A 15,458-nucleotide genomic window follows, 5' to 3' on the forward strand; every position below is an offset into this window, starting at 1 on the left:
TTTCTAATTAATTTAATGTAAAAGCTGGAGGAATATGGCAGTTATGAAACTGCAGGCTAAAATGCAAAGATTTGAAAAACTAATAAATCTTTACTTTAGCCTGATCTATTACAGTAGCTACTTGCTAATTAAGGAATGGCCGGCCTTGATTCTTAGAAAATAACGTATTTGTTTGGATCTAACACATTCTCAATTTCCCATCGCGTAACAGACGGACACAGACAGTCATGTGCCTTTGGCGTATGTTATTCATGCTAAAAGTCTCCTTAAGCTTTGGGACTTTTGACATCACTTTTGAAGCTCTGGGTCGGGACGTACTGACTCACATGTGGCACAAGAACGGGACAGGCTTAGGAAAAGATCACGGGTGGGGTTATAAAACGTAGCAAAAGCTTTTTGTGTTGTATCTGACGCTGAGAGCTACTACCCAAGCGTCCGTATTTTACGAGTTGGGAGTGAGAATGAGTTGTTGGATCTGACCATAACTCTTTCTTCCCTCACTTCTTTAGTACAAGGAGTCAGTGAAAACGGTCTAACCTTATCCACTTGCTATATATGTAAGCTATTGCAGTGCAAAGGTGTAGTGTATAGCCTCATCCTCTCATATCTCCTCCCCTATCCCATTTCTTATCAGCCCCAGAGGGAGAGCAGGGATTAACGAGTCCTGGAGAGAAGAGGGTAAGTGTAGTAGAAGAAGTGGGGAGAGGGAGACTTTAATACCTTGTAAATTCCATACTCTTATCTGGTTTCTAGCTTTGTATCAGATATAAAGCACACTGAATGATTCATGCTGATAACAACTAGGTCAAGAGGGAGACATGAGAGGTAACAGAAGACAAGACCTACATCAGTAAAGGATAAAAAAAGAATGATAATGACAGGAGTGGGTTGAAAAGATGACTGAAGAGTTTAGAAGTGAAGATGTTGATGGTGAAAAGGAGAGCATTTAGAAGAAGAGGGGAAAAAAAGCCATTGTGAGAAAAACAAGAAAAAATAACCAATAACTATAGAAAGAAAGTTGTGGGAGCGTGGTGATTAAGATGACGATGTTTCTTCGCCGGGCTGACGTCAAGATACATCAGACTCTGAACAGCAAAGCTGAGATAAAAAGCTTTCTCTTTTTTACTTCCAGGCCTTTAGCTAGACTAACAACGCTCTAATAAAACAACACTAAACACACAATGGGCCGTCATGATGGGTCCAAAAATAAGTGTACTTCAGTGCAAGTGGTCGATGGAAGTGAGTCATTTCACGTGAAACATTGTCGTTTCCAGTAAACACCTGTGATGCCACAGGCCTGCCATTATGGGCTTTGGTATTCAATTCAAGTCACAATGAAATGAGAAAATTATATCTTCACAATGTTAGCTAATTGACACATCATATTATACAACCATCTAACAAAAACGTGTTCTCATCAACGGGTTCATATGACATGATAGGAGAACATATGCACAACTATTTGAAAGATATCTTATGAAATTACAGTAAGAGTTTAGTTTATGAACCAAAACGTGACTGTAAAAGGGCAAAGTGACAGTTTAGGCACCAAAACCACTGGGTAAGATTAGAAAAAAACAGTCCCCTCAAGTAGTACTTACCGGACATGAAGCCTGGTGAAAGTCCTGTGTTTTGGGACCTTCATGCTACTTACAGTAAGAAAAACAATTCAGAACAGAAGTATTTTTCATGGTGGAGTACGGAGGATGAGTCAAGGAGTCTTACAGCCTTAGGAAAGAAGCTGCTCAGTAGTCTGGTGCTACTATCGTTTGCCAGACAGCAGCAGTGTGAACAGTGTGAACAGACTGTTACCAGGGTTTGTATTGTCTTTTAATATCCTTTGGGCTCTGTGCAGGCACCTCGCCTCACCCATATGTACCAATGATGTTCTGGGTGGTTTTAATCACCCGCAGCAGAGCCCTTCTGTTCTGGGCTGTACCCAAACCATACCAAATTTGTAACAGTTCCAGTCTGGATGCTTTATATTGCTCCTTTGTAAAAGTTGACAAGAACTTCGCAGGGGGACTTACTTTCTTAAGTTTCCTTAAGAAACACAGCCATTTCTGAGCTTTCTTGAGATAACTATGTCAGGTTATCTACATTACATGTCATTTTAGCTGACGCTTTTATCCAAACCGACTTACAATTGCTATATATATGTCAGAGGTCGCACGCCTCTGGAGCAGCTAGGGGTTAAGTGTCTTGCTCAGGTTGATGTATCGCAATGGGAATTGAACCCTGGTCTCCCACACCAAAGGTATGTGTCATATCCACTGCGCCATCACCACCCACCACCCCTGTTATCTGTGATGTTGATTCAAATGAACCTAAAATTGTCCACTTGCTCCACTTCAGCTCCATTGATGTAGACAGGTGAGTGGGTCATCCCTTTTTTTCTTCTAAAATCAACAATCACCAATAGGTTGTTCTCTGTGCACCACTCTAAAAGATTAATGAACATCCTGTTATTCTGCAGGTGTGCGTCAATAGTCCACAGTTAAAATTGAAGACTTTACATTTGGTGTTGACAACCTTGAGTAAATAAACAAGAAGGATCCTGTATGTCTGTGGCAGCTGCAAAGGTGGCTTGATGGGGATGAATAGAACATGATGCAGGAGTTCCCTTGGACAGCAACACCCACTGTGACTGAACAGAAAAAGAGCAACTACTACCCCTCCTTACTGTTAGAGCTTGAAAATCTCAAGAACTATTATTAAAGATTGTCATGACATTTTGTACAGATAGTCACGGTCACAACAGGATACAGCCTACTGATTTTGGTGATTGCCCAACGGCACCTCAATGAGGTTGACATTTTTGACTTTAAGTGAAATGTCTTGAAAGCTACTGGACGGATTGCCATGAAATATTGTGTTGAATGGACAACATTTGAAACAAGCGCAGTCGAAGAAGTAACTTCAGTGCGCCCCAGGAAAACACCAGTTTGCCGGTGCAACACTGCGTTCCATGCCCTGCATTAGCACAAAAATAACACCCTCCATATCATGCTATCATCAGTTCATAATTTCAATCTGTCCAATACTTTGATTGGGCCAAGTACCTGCAAAATTATTTTAAAAAGTCCCATTAGCTATAGCCCTACTTTTTGTTTGGTGCAAATTAGCAAATGTTTGCACAAAGAAAATAAACTAAGATGGTGAACATGGTAAACATAATACCTGCTAAACATTAGTAACATCGTGAGCATGTTGTGATATTAGAATTTAACTGAAAACATCACTGTGAATCAGTATAGCTGCTCACGCTGACAATTTTATCCAAAGACACTTCCAATTAACATTCACACACTGATGGTGCAGTGTCGGGAGGTTTTTGCAGGAGTGTCTTGCCCGAGGACACTTCGACATGGGTAGCAGGACCATGGATCGAACCACTGACCTTGTGACTGTTAGACAAACGCTCTGCCACCTGCGCCACAGCCGCAACAACAAGCAACCATAGTTAGTCTTGTTTTTTTTTAATTGTAGCAGCGGTTCAAAGGCATAAACGCCATAGTAATGTTTACCAAGTGATCGCTGGGTGCAATAGAGAGCAATGAATTGTTTCGTTCAAAACACAAGATTTAAAGTGCCGATATGAAAAAAACACTTTTTCTGGGATTTGGGGTGTTATTTTGTGTCTCTGGCGCTTCCACATGCATACAAACTTGGAAAAAAAACATCCATGCTGTTTTGAGTGAGATACTGGTTTCTGAATGTGTCCTGCCTTCAGTCTCCGAGTGAGCTGTTCAAAATCTGCACGGCTAATCCTGCCTTGTACTGACTGAAGTTAGAGAAACAGCTAGCTAGCTGATGTGATCCATACCTAGCTACTGCGCATGTGCAGCTCCAAACAAAGATGGTACAGAAGTTAGATGTCTCACTCTGTAGCTAAAACAGAGACCTGAACACACAGGGTGAAAAGAGGAGCTGGAGCAATGTGCAGTACAACAAAAATATGGTGTTTTTTGAAAATTAAACCATGTAAACCTATTCTGTACAACCTCAAAATACGATTATGAACCTGAAATATGGGCACTTTAAGACCAGATTGTGGTGCTTTTTTTAAAAGATGCAACATGAGATCAAGATTAACAAACTGACCTGTATCGTCTTTTATTTATCCAGGGATAGTTGAATGTGTTGGCAGCTGCCCACTACACCCACGGCATCTACTGTCGGACACTAAACAGCCTCACTATGAGTGTTAAGATCTCAAGAGACCATTTTGGTTAACCAACGGCCAAATAAAAGAATAAAGCCTAATGCAGGATTTTGTCCAATATCCCACACACATATTCACAGTCTGGGGACTTGAGCAGTCATCTTCCAGTCACAAGGCCACTTCTAAAACTTTAGACTGCCAACCCGTATTTCATACTTTTTAGAGAAATGTAATGATATACATAACTACAATGCATACTCTGTATCTATCTAGGGAGTAAACACGTATGTTTAGAATTCTACAAATCAACTTTCTCTCAAAACAAACTAATTAGCACCAATACAGAAGTGTAAATGTGGCTACTTCAGCAAGTGAATGGATGCTTTCACACACAGTATAACTAAATGTTACCCACATTATAGTGTGAATTCTTTCAGCACAGCTGTGTGCTGATAATGAAAAAGGGAAGTGAGGATGAATGGCTTTGTAAGTATTTGGCTGGGGAAGATGGGAATGGAAGGGTACATTCAGACAAAATGTGGCAGGTGATGAAGTTTGAATAGAACAGAAAAGTAATGTACCAAACAGGTAGACTGACTCACATTGTATTCTTACAAAGAGCACATGCAAATGTCATATTTCATATGACGAAAGTTTATTTTGTCTTTTTGACGTTTCAGGAAATGTACTGTTAAAAAAAATATTTGTTTCATCATGATTGTCATCGTGTTGAAATGTTTGATGAAAATATTAGTATTTTCTTTATTTTATTTTCTGTATTTGACTCCATTCTTCATACCTGTTTTTTATATGTCAGTTATACACACATTTATAAACCTTTCTTTCCTTTACGGCCTGATTCACAATTTTGAACTGAAAATCTCTTTCCTGGCTTGTGCAGTTGATGCTCCTGTCAACAGGTAATACCACAGATGCCTGACGCCTGTGGTTGTCAACATTGTTCTGCAATGTGGATGTCAAAACGCTGGTGCTAAGAGTGTGAAAAGTGCAGACTTGGTAACCTCTGGGGCAAAGATCCATTGCAAAGAGGGGCAAAGATCTCCCTCAGTGAGCCTTACTAGGGCTGGGTACCGAATTCAATACTTTTTAGGCACTGACTGAATTGCCTCCAAAGTATCGAGTTTCAAAAAATTCCTCGTCGTTCAATACCCAATTTCAATACCTAAGGAGTAAATCTAATCAGCGTCAGTGAGCCAATAAGCACGCAGCATGATTCTACCAAGATCTAATGATGTTTGTGATTGGCTGTCTAAAGTTACACGTCACAAAGACACACAGGAAAAACTCTATGTTACACATAGAGACAGGGCTTACGTAGTAGGAGCTGAAAAATAAATAAAAAGATTTGTTTTATAAAATTGGTATCGAAAAAAGTATCGTTTAGGAACCGGTATTAAAGTCACGGTATTGGTATTGGTACCAGTATCGAATATTTTTAAACGATACCCATTCCTAAGCCTTACGCCATGAATTCACACTGAGCAAGTGTTATGTGGACCTCACACATAGGCCTATGTAATGTATGAATTAATCCACAGTCTCTGCTCATCATCATTAATTCAATTTTAAAGTCATTTTAGTCATGTGGACACAGGGGAAGGATTTTACCTTACTTTCACGTTTAACAAGCAGGATTATTAGCCTGAGTATAGTTATTCCTAAAGGCCAAAACACACAAGTATACCACAGGCTAGCTACAGCATCACTTGCATCCAGACGTTCTATTGTGATACTGTATGTTCAATCCTCTTTAATGCTGTTTATAGTTCTGTTTCTCTCCTGTATTTCTTTGGCTGTTGCTGCAATGTTTTCCCAGTGTTCAACTTTTCACCTCGAATCAGCAGCCCAGTGTGTTGAAAGTCCCACCTTCATCCCCCTCAAGCCCCTAAGCTCCTGTCTCATCACTTCTAACCCAACACGTGTCAGTCATCATGAGGAGCTGACTATCTTAAGAGCATCTAGCCTGAGGCTGAGGTCACTGGCAGACATGAATCCAAATTGGAGCTCTGGAAGGAACATGGTAAACCCAGTCAATCTAGAAATAAAATCTAAGTACTAAAGTACTAATGTTTAAGATGTTTTCGGGTATTGTCTGCTTTAATTTAAACATGTGAGACAGGGCTTTTATGAATTTTCTCTTGCTATTTTACGCATTTTGATGCATATCTGGATCAAGATGCAGATCAAAACTGCCGAAACTGTATTATTATTTGTTCTTATTATTGTAAGGAGATCAATGTCCAGGCTGCTGCCCCTGGTAATTGCATCAATAGCACCAATGGGCACTATTATTATGACCATTGGCCAACATTGTAACACACACACATCAACATGAACACATACTATACATACAGTGTATATATACATATATATATATATATATACTTGCCCATATCATACAACTTAAATCATGTCAAATAACAGTCTGCTATAAATAACCTGACCTGAATCATATACTAACCCACACCATGCTAACTATCAGAGTTGAACTCCTGCATTTCGGAGAGCGATTGACTCCGGATGCATCTCGTTATCACGGCCCACGGGAGGCCTGTGCTACTTCAAACACCTCCATGCGCTCGCCTGCTACTGCTGAGCCTGCTGCTGGCTATAAATAGAAACCAATCTGCAACCCCACCTAATGAGCACAATCCACTTCAGACCTAACTGTCAACAACCAGCCACTGTGTGTGTGAGTGTAAAGATACAGCTGACCATGCTGTTTTGATCATGGTTCTGCTACAAATAACTGCTCTGCCATGGAGTGAGTGTGTGTGTGTGTGTGTGTGTGTGTGTGTGTGTGTGTGTGTGTGTGTGAGAGAAGTTATCTTTTGTTGCTAAATATAGACGAAGCAAAATTCGGAGTTGCCTTGGCAGGATGACGGCAGCACAGCCAGCAAATTGCCCTCTCTCTCTCTTTCTCCCTCTTTCCCTCTCTCCCTCTCTCCCTCTCTCCCTCTCCCTCTCCCTCTCTCTCCCCCAGCCCTTGCTCTCTCTTCTTTCTTTTCCTTTCTCCGTTTCAAGTCCTTTTATTTCTTCGCCGTCTCTCTTCTCCTTGACTTCATCAAATCCTGCTTACCTGTCTTAACTCCAAAGTAGAATGTGTGCGTGTGTATGCGTGTACAGTAACTATGGCAGTGTAGGGCATTGCATAATTGCATGTTTCTGCACATCTGTTTGCATTAATATGCAAATGTATTGTGTGTCTAGTTAGCTTCTAGTTATTTTCTAGTTCTAGTTTTAAAAGAAATTCCAGAATTCGTAATTCTTGTGACTTCAAGATTTTGAGTGTTGAGACTAAATAAAATTCTCAAAAAAACTCACTAGCATATCTCTCAGCATTATTGCGCAGGAGTCCTATGATTTTTTTTTTTATAAAGGTTAGTAGACAAGTCTTAGATGTCCTACCCATGTCTTTGTACTTGCAGTAATATGACGATGGCTATAACTTAAGGGTTATCAGATTATGTAACGCTTGTCAATATGACTTAATAGTAGTTTCTTTAACTTAATGGCCCTAGTTTCCTGGCAGTAAAATGGTGCAATTGGGCACAATGATTGCATTGATGCCATTGTACAGCTCTCTTTTCCAGTGCTGATCCAGTCCTTTCATGTATAAGCATTTCGCAAATAGCATACCACTTGTTTCGAACACACACCAGTAGCCTGGTTCAAACAAGTGGCGCCCTTTTATTTTGTTATCGTACATATAATGTCTTTATTACATCGTGAATGGATAATCCAATCCAAACACAGTACTGCTGGTAACCTATATCGAATTTCCTATGCAGTCCTGCTGAAATATAAATCTGTAGCGTTCATGAAACACAAAAAAAAATATAACTTCTTTAGTAGTTATTATTTTGCATGCACAAGGGAGGGAAATTCATTAAATAAGTTACTGTTTCCCCTGAAAAGCTCAGGTAAATCGGTTTGTCTGGAGGCTGATGGATTTCAAATGGTGAACTGAAATTCTACAGCTCTAAAATAAAGTTATGTGTAACCCTGATGATATCGGTGTGGCGGGAACACACACCCTTTACCCTCTTAACGCTGGCTTTGGCCATAACGTCTCTCTTTGCACTATACTCAGTCTAAATGAATGAACTTGAGAACAGTTCACTTTGGACACTGGGCTTTATTTTCACAGCATTCAATGAGAATTACAGCTAATAAAAAATTTTTTTAAATACTTTTGACAGAATTCTGAACTAGATCAGTCAATTGACTATCGTAAGGCATCAGCATAACTTTTGTTTTAGGGTGAAATGGCATGAGAGAAGAAATGACCCAAGGTACAGTAGGTCTTTCTTGTCTGTTTCATAGTCTGGATCTTTCTTTTCATTTTTTGTCCTACTGCGACTTTTATGAAGCACCTGCCCCCTAAGATATCCACGCCAGTCCAGAAGGACATCTTTTATCATTTGAAATAGCTTAAAAGTTTCTACCGTGTTTTGAGGTCTGTATTTGCCTCAGACCTTTTCTTGTTATTTTTTCTTTTATCTCTGCTCATATGGTGACATCTGATCAGCCATTGCTGGCTCACAGTTGAAAGCCTTCTTTCTTTCTCTCTCTTTCCTTTTGTGGATTGTGTTTTTAAACCTACACTAATTACAGCGATCATGGCTCAATTGCTGCAGATCGATGGTGCTCAGCTGCCTGCTGGGAGTGACACACTGGGGGCCGATACACATCTGTCGCTGCCGGGAATATGACACAACAGAAGGCCTGTCAGCACAGGTGACAAAAACTGTCAAAGCTTCAAGGGGAAAGAAAATTATAGAGATCAATGTATAAAGAGACTCATTCTGAAATGCTACATCTATTTTTCACAGGGCAGCGGGGTCATTATGCCTCATTTGCATTACCACTTTTGACATTTGTACTCTGTGAGATTCTCACTTCTTTAATATTGGAAACATTGTATTAACTCCCAAAAGATCACTTGTCAATCAAATACAAAGGCCTATATGACCTTTTACCGTTCATGTTTGTTTCTTAATTGGATTTGCAAAAATATGTCTGCTTTAGTGGCTGTCCCTGTTCACGTTAACAAACTGGTTATTCTTTTTTTGTTGCTGGGTCGGCCAGTCAGTCCATGGTCCCCAATAGATAATACTTAATGACTTGGCTGCTCCCCTGACCTTCCCTCCAGCAACTCCATCAGCTTGACATGTTTGTTTCAGAGTCAAATGTTAAAAAAAAAACTATTGGATGGACTACCATTAAAAGTGGTACAATCATTCATGTTCCTCACAGTATACATTCTAATCATTTGGTGAACCTCTAAGTTTTCATCTACCTCTATCATCAAATTCAAATTAGTAATTTGTCCAATACTTATGACCAAAAACCTGCAAAACTAAGGACATTCCCATTAGCCTCAGCTGTACTTTGTGTTAAATATCAAATGTAAATATGCTAACGTGCTAAACATCTCAGAGGTGCTAGGAGGACTTACAACACATTTCCAGACACACAGTGTCAAAGAGATAACTTTTGAGTTGCTTCAAGATGGATTAATTGTATTGATGTAAATGCATACAGTGTATCACTGTCTGTCAGTGTGCTAAAATCAAAATTGTCATTTGTGGATGTCCAGGAACATCAAAAAAGTGCCTTCCCCCCAACAGAGGTCTGGACTAAGCCCTTAATGTCATCAAATTCACGAAATGCCCCTGCACACACCTGACCTCAGTTAATTTGAAAATAAAGAATTGTAAAGAAAGATGAGGGGCTCCAGACATTTCAGACAGAAATACTGTCTGCATTTCAGTAAAGTCAACTGGCCTTAATACTAATCAAGTAATTAAAGAATTCAGTCTTAATTTTCTTAACATTCATATGGTTTGCAGTAGTCTTGCATTGCCAGACCTTCATCCACAGCGCTGCAAAGGAGGGTCTAGCTAGTCCGCACAGCATTCCAGGATGGGAGAAAAAACGTGCTCTGGTTTATTGGCATTTCTTTAAACTAATCACAATTGTCTTGGGCGGCGCTAGGTGCCATGGTGTTGCGGCAAAATAGCCTCGGGAAGGAACTTGTTTTGGTGGAACATGTGTACGTTCAAAGGTTGCTTTATTCGTGCAACAGAAAACTCAGATTGGACAGATAGTCTAGCTAGCTGTCTCAATTCTGTCTCAAATTGACATATATAAGAGTTTCAAATTCCAACACAAAGAAAGCGGAAGATAACGAACATCCGGCCGAAATGTAAGACATCCAGCGGAATTTCCGGCGGCAACTGAACAATCCCGGAAGTCGAACGTCGTACATATAGACTAGGTTTGCAGTGGAGACTGAAAAGAGCAGAACTGTGAATAGCTCTTTCTTAGCATTAAGTAGGCTATGGCGTCAGTGAAGCATGCAGATTCTGTGACTGATTTCCTGGACTTGGTCAGTTATTTAGGTATGCATTAAGAAGGAATTCAAATTCAATTGAAAGATAAAACTTCCATCTCCCCCAACACGAGATATTCAGAAATAAAAGAAAAACATTTAACCATTTAAATCTTAATGTTAAAAAGGCGGCACGTTATGGCCTCAAGTAATAACTCTCAACCATTATTAATGTCCCCAAACAGACCACAGGATCAGCATCCCCACAGCAGCAGGGCCCACATGTGTTTTGGTCAAGGACACACTGACAAAGATGGACGGTCTGCCTACTGTGGGAGCTGACCTGATGATCTCCAAGTGTGCAGAATGGCCACTTTACCCGCCATCATTTACTTCTTTCGGTATCAGTTAGTGTGCATCACGGAAACACGATGTCACTCAGCAAAACTCCTATAGATGTTACGATATGTCGCATATGGTGGATAGCCCATAGTCCTGAAGTGTGCCTCTGTGTAATGCAGGTGTGTGCCATCTTCATGCATCAGGCTGTGCCTCTATGGAGCCCAAGACAATGGGAATAATTACCTCGGGTTTGATGTCCTCAGATCGTCTGCCAGTTGTTAGCGACGAAAGCCTGCAATAAAACAGAAAAGCAGAAACAGGTTGAATAAACCATCAGTGTCATCCACGGCAGAAGGGGCAAGTCCCTGCCTGACACAGAATGGTGGGTGGAGGATAATTAGAAGAGAGTGTCCCTGATTGGTGTATTTGTCTACATCAAAGAGTGCTAAGTAGGAAATGAAGCAGCTGGGCCGGCTTTACATGGAGGAACAAAGCAGCAAAACACAATCACAGAGATATCACATTGAATTTAAGATTTTCTCCTAAGAGTCAGCTCATATGGCGAAGCAGCTTAATAGTACCCAGTGACATTTAGTAGTGTGGAATGGCATAATGTTGTCCATTATCAGGAATAAGTCAGTTCAAGCTGCAAAAAAGGTTTGCGTTGGTGGCGATAACCGAGCGGTTAGAAAAATCATGACGAAAAGACCATTGGTTGGAATCCCAAGCATGCTGGGAAGCTGTGGGAAAGTAAAGCGAATGCATAATTCTGATAATTCTGTTACTTTGCTAAACAAGCACCATCGGTCTGCTCAGCGTGAGACTGCAGCAGCAATGAGCTGCTCCCCAGTATGAATCAATGTAACGGGATCAGTGTGACACAGAGCACGAGGGCAGAAAAAGGCTGAATACACTTCACTTGTCCTCCTGTACTGTACATTATTTGGTATTTAGATATTACTTTCTTCTTTCTAAAGTACAACATTTGTCTTGGGGTAGATTTGGCTGTCGGAGATAGTTGTAAGTGTTGTGAAAGCAAAAAAAAAAAAAATGTGATTGCTGTCCATGGTGCTGATTTCAAAGCCGTTCCGGCAATGGTGGCATCAAATATGTCATAGTATCGTGGCATTATATCTTTGATTGTTGCCAGTTGAAACATTCAAAACAGCTGAAATTCTGAAAGAGTTGTAAGCACTAAATGAAAGGAATGAAGTGTCTGGGTTCCCAGTTCAAGAATATGAAATGAAAGCTGTGAAACTGTCATTTGACAGGGAAGGTGCTGAAAGCAGTTGGATTGTTATTTGAGGAGAGATAAAAGCAGTTGAACTGTCTGTTAAAAAAAATTTAAAAAAATCAGTTCACGACAAAATCAAGAGTCACAATGACATATAATGGGTGAAAGCAGTTGAAGTGTCAGACGTATAAGTGTAAGTTAATAAAAAAGATGGTTTGAACATTCCCTGCAATAAATACAAATGACTAAATTGTCCTCTGACCACAAACTGTACTTTTACAAAGATTTGCCGCTTGCTGCAACTCTATTTCTCTTATCGCCACTGTGAGCAGAATTTGGATGTGATAATAGCATCATAATTCCTTGTTTGTTGAAAAATGAGACCACAGCAAAACAATTGGTGCACGCTATATGTCGCTTTCAACCCATTCACCTTTATTCATCTCGGTCAATCTGTGGGAATTACTAAAATGAAAATTACAAATGGTTTCTTTCTGTGAATTAGCTTTTTAAATGACTCAGTTTCGTCTCCATCATTACTTCATCGTTTGAGCTATAAGTGACATAATGTCATGCATCAAATTACCCCAAAACCCAAATAGTCAAACTCAAATCTCATATGTATCAGCGAAGGATATCACACAAACTGAGAGAGCATTGCGTCCAAAAACAGTTGTTTGAATCTCCATGTTGTAGTTAAAGACATAATAACAGAATAGCATAGGTGAGTCCCTTATTAATACTTAATATCCCCTGGTTTCTAAACAACAGTGGTAACTTATAGCGTGCGTCATCACCGTAGAGGTGTATGCTTGTCGACTTGTGTTTCAAAGTTGGGGTTTTAGTCAGTCGATTTGTCTTCCTGAAGGTTAGCCATGGTAGAAGAATATCGTATCAGACAGGGATGCTGGGAATTGATGAGTCTATATGGGAATCACTGATCAGCCATCAATCAACAACCATATGTCAGGCTATCCATCAGTTAGACTGAGTGGAAGTTAATGCTGAGTTCATTTGTCTTCACTGGACTTAAATGTGAGTTTGGCATGCCGGTGACTTGAGCAAACACAAGATGAATGGAGATGAATGGAGAGGAACCACTCACACACACACACACACACACACACACAACCACAACCACACACACACACACACACACACACGCACACACACGCACACACGCACACGCAATTCTTGACCTTACATACCTTACTGTCCTCTACAACTAGCTGAACTACTGCTTACATTGGCAGGTGATCTGTAACAATTACTGCCATTTTATTTTCACCTTGATAAAGTTATTTGTGTAAGCGCTAATCAAGACTTTGAGATGGTCGTGTGTAGTGGTGTGTGCGTCTGAGTGTTCTTTTTTTTCCTACAGGAGACTTTGCGAGGCCCAACGTTAATCCTTAAAAGTGAAGAGATATTTGGAAAGTGAAGCCTTTTTGAGGACATCTTCAAAGTCCTGCTTAAGGCATTACACCTTTTTTGAGTGCAGAGTAGTGTTAGGATAAGCACAGCATATTTCTCTTTTTTAACTGTGCGCACACACCTTATCTGTGCATATTGACAGACAGAAAAAGACACCTGGAAAACAAAATGTTTACCATATCTGTGAATTTACGTGATGCTGAACAGGTAGCATATAGTGTGTTTTTCAGATCTTGTTTGGTCAAAACAACTGCCTCCTGTTTTTTGAAACAAAGTTGATGAGAGCGCCAAGAACAAACCATGCAGTCAATGTGTCGTCAAACCAAAACAGTGTGCTAAAAGTGGTTAATCAAGCTGCAGAGTAGGATGATCATTGTCTTTGGGTTTAATCTCTACAAGTAACACCTTTCACATTGCATACAGTAGGCTATAGCCCATTAATCCACCACATGATATTAATAGCACTGAGCTTCCCTTGGTGTTTACGTCAAAGATCATGCTGAAGCGTGGCTCTAAATTTGTCCAGGTGTAAATTAAATCTAACACAATTACCAACAGTGACTCACCAGTAAGTTGCGTGAAACGTACATGTTTTATCTCCTATACCAAAAGCTCTAATGTTGTTTGAGGACAGGGCACACTGTCCAAAAAGTCAATTTATGTGAGTTTTGAACATCAGATCCTTTTTTTTGTTTTGTTTTTTGTATTCGGGAGTTGTGAGCTTGTTGAACTTGAAGTTAACTTGTTTTACAAAGAACAAGCAACCGTTTTCTCACAGGAACAGAAGTACAACACCACACTCTAATGTGTTTGCCACATTCACACACTTTACTCTTGTTGTCTATCTAACCTCTGTGCTGAAAAAGGATGTCCACCACAAGACGTTGAAAGGAGACACAAAGATCATTTTCTCAGCAGGTGGGGAAACAACGTGACAGTTTGACTGTGGCTGCGGTGTGGAGTAGCTCATCCATAGACAGTCTATAAGAGTGGACCAACAGATCCCGTTGCTCTGGGCAGAGACCAGTGAAGGCCAATAGAAGCACTTTTCTGGTGATGGCTAGGATTACTGCGCAGCCTCCAACTGAGAGAGACGACGTAAATGTGCCGTGAGCAACGTGTCTGAAAGTTGTAAGTCTTCTGGTAGCTGTGCCAAGAGAAATCTCAATCATTCCCAATCTTGCAGAGACGGAGAGCGTAGGTATATGTAAGGAGATAACATGGACACAGGCTAATTATTGCTAACTAAAATGCTAGTTAACATTAGTAATTGCACTTAAACAGCTAATGTGAGACGAAACTGCCTGCGAGCTTCTCCTGTACTATACAGTAATTCCTCTACTGTGCGACAGTAAGTCGCGTGGTTATGACACAATCGTTAGCCTATTTTTATAAAAACGTCTGCTACGGAGCCATAACGTGAGGTACAAGGTAATGGAGCCTTTTATACATTGTCGTGTTTCTTTAGAAATAAACAATGGACAAATAAAGTCTTTAAACGCTTCAGATGTAAAGTTATTCACTGTCAAAGTGACGTCAAAATGAATGGCAGTCAATGGGATGCTAACGGGGGGTGATGGCTTTGTAGCATCAAAATGGTGCCATAGGAGGTTCGCGGTCCGAGGAGAAGCTTACCCCCTTGAGCTCATCCCAGTAAGGTGATGCTTTAGATCATAGCCTATTTAATCACAGTTCAATGGACACCCTACTGCTCCTTCACACACCACCACTCCAGGTGCTGCAGACACTAACGCCGGCTACACACTTGGCTGTCTGGCGTGAGCGTGGCATTTCTGTTGCGTGGCGGCTGCGTGGCGTTTTCGACGTCTTTGCACACCAGAAACGTGCCTGATGCGGCGCTGCTGCTGCTAGCCTTGTCTGTACATATGTATGTTTCCCATTGATAAACTGCACTCAATCAGTAGTAT

General features: G+C 40.5%; 1 protein-coding gene across 1 annotated transcript in view; it reads right to left on the minus strand.

The window, feature by feature from the left end:
- Nucleotides 1–11,160, minus strand: part of LOC116043028 (protein phosphatase 1 regulatory subunit 29-like) — a 75,138-nt gene extending 63,978 nt beyond the window's left edge. The window contains exon 1 of the mRNA XM_031289524.2: nt 11,109–11,160. The gene's annotated coding sequence lies outside the window, so the exon portion shown is untranslated. The remainder of the gene's footprint in view (nt 1–11,108) is intronic.
- Between the last annotated feature and the right edge of the window lie 4,298 nt (nt 11,161–15,458).

Source organism: Sander lucioperca, chromosome 4 (genome assembly GCF_008315115.2).
Source record: "Sander lucioperca isolate FBNREF2018 chromosome 4, SLUC_FBN_1.2, whole genome shotgun sequence".
NCBI lineage: Eukaryota > Metazoa > Chordata > Actinopteri > Perciformes > Percidae > Sander > Sander lucioperca.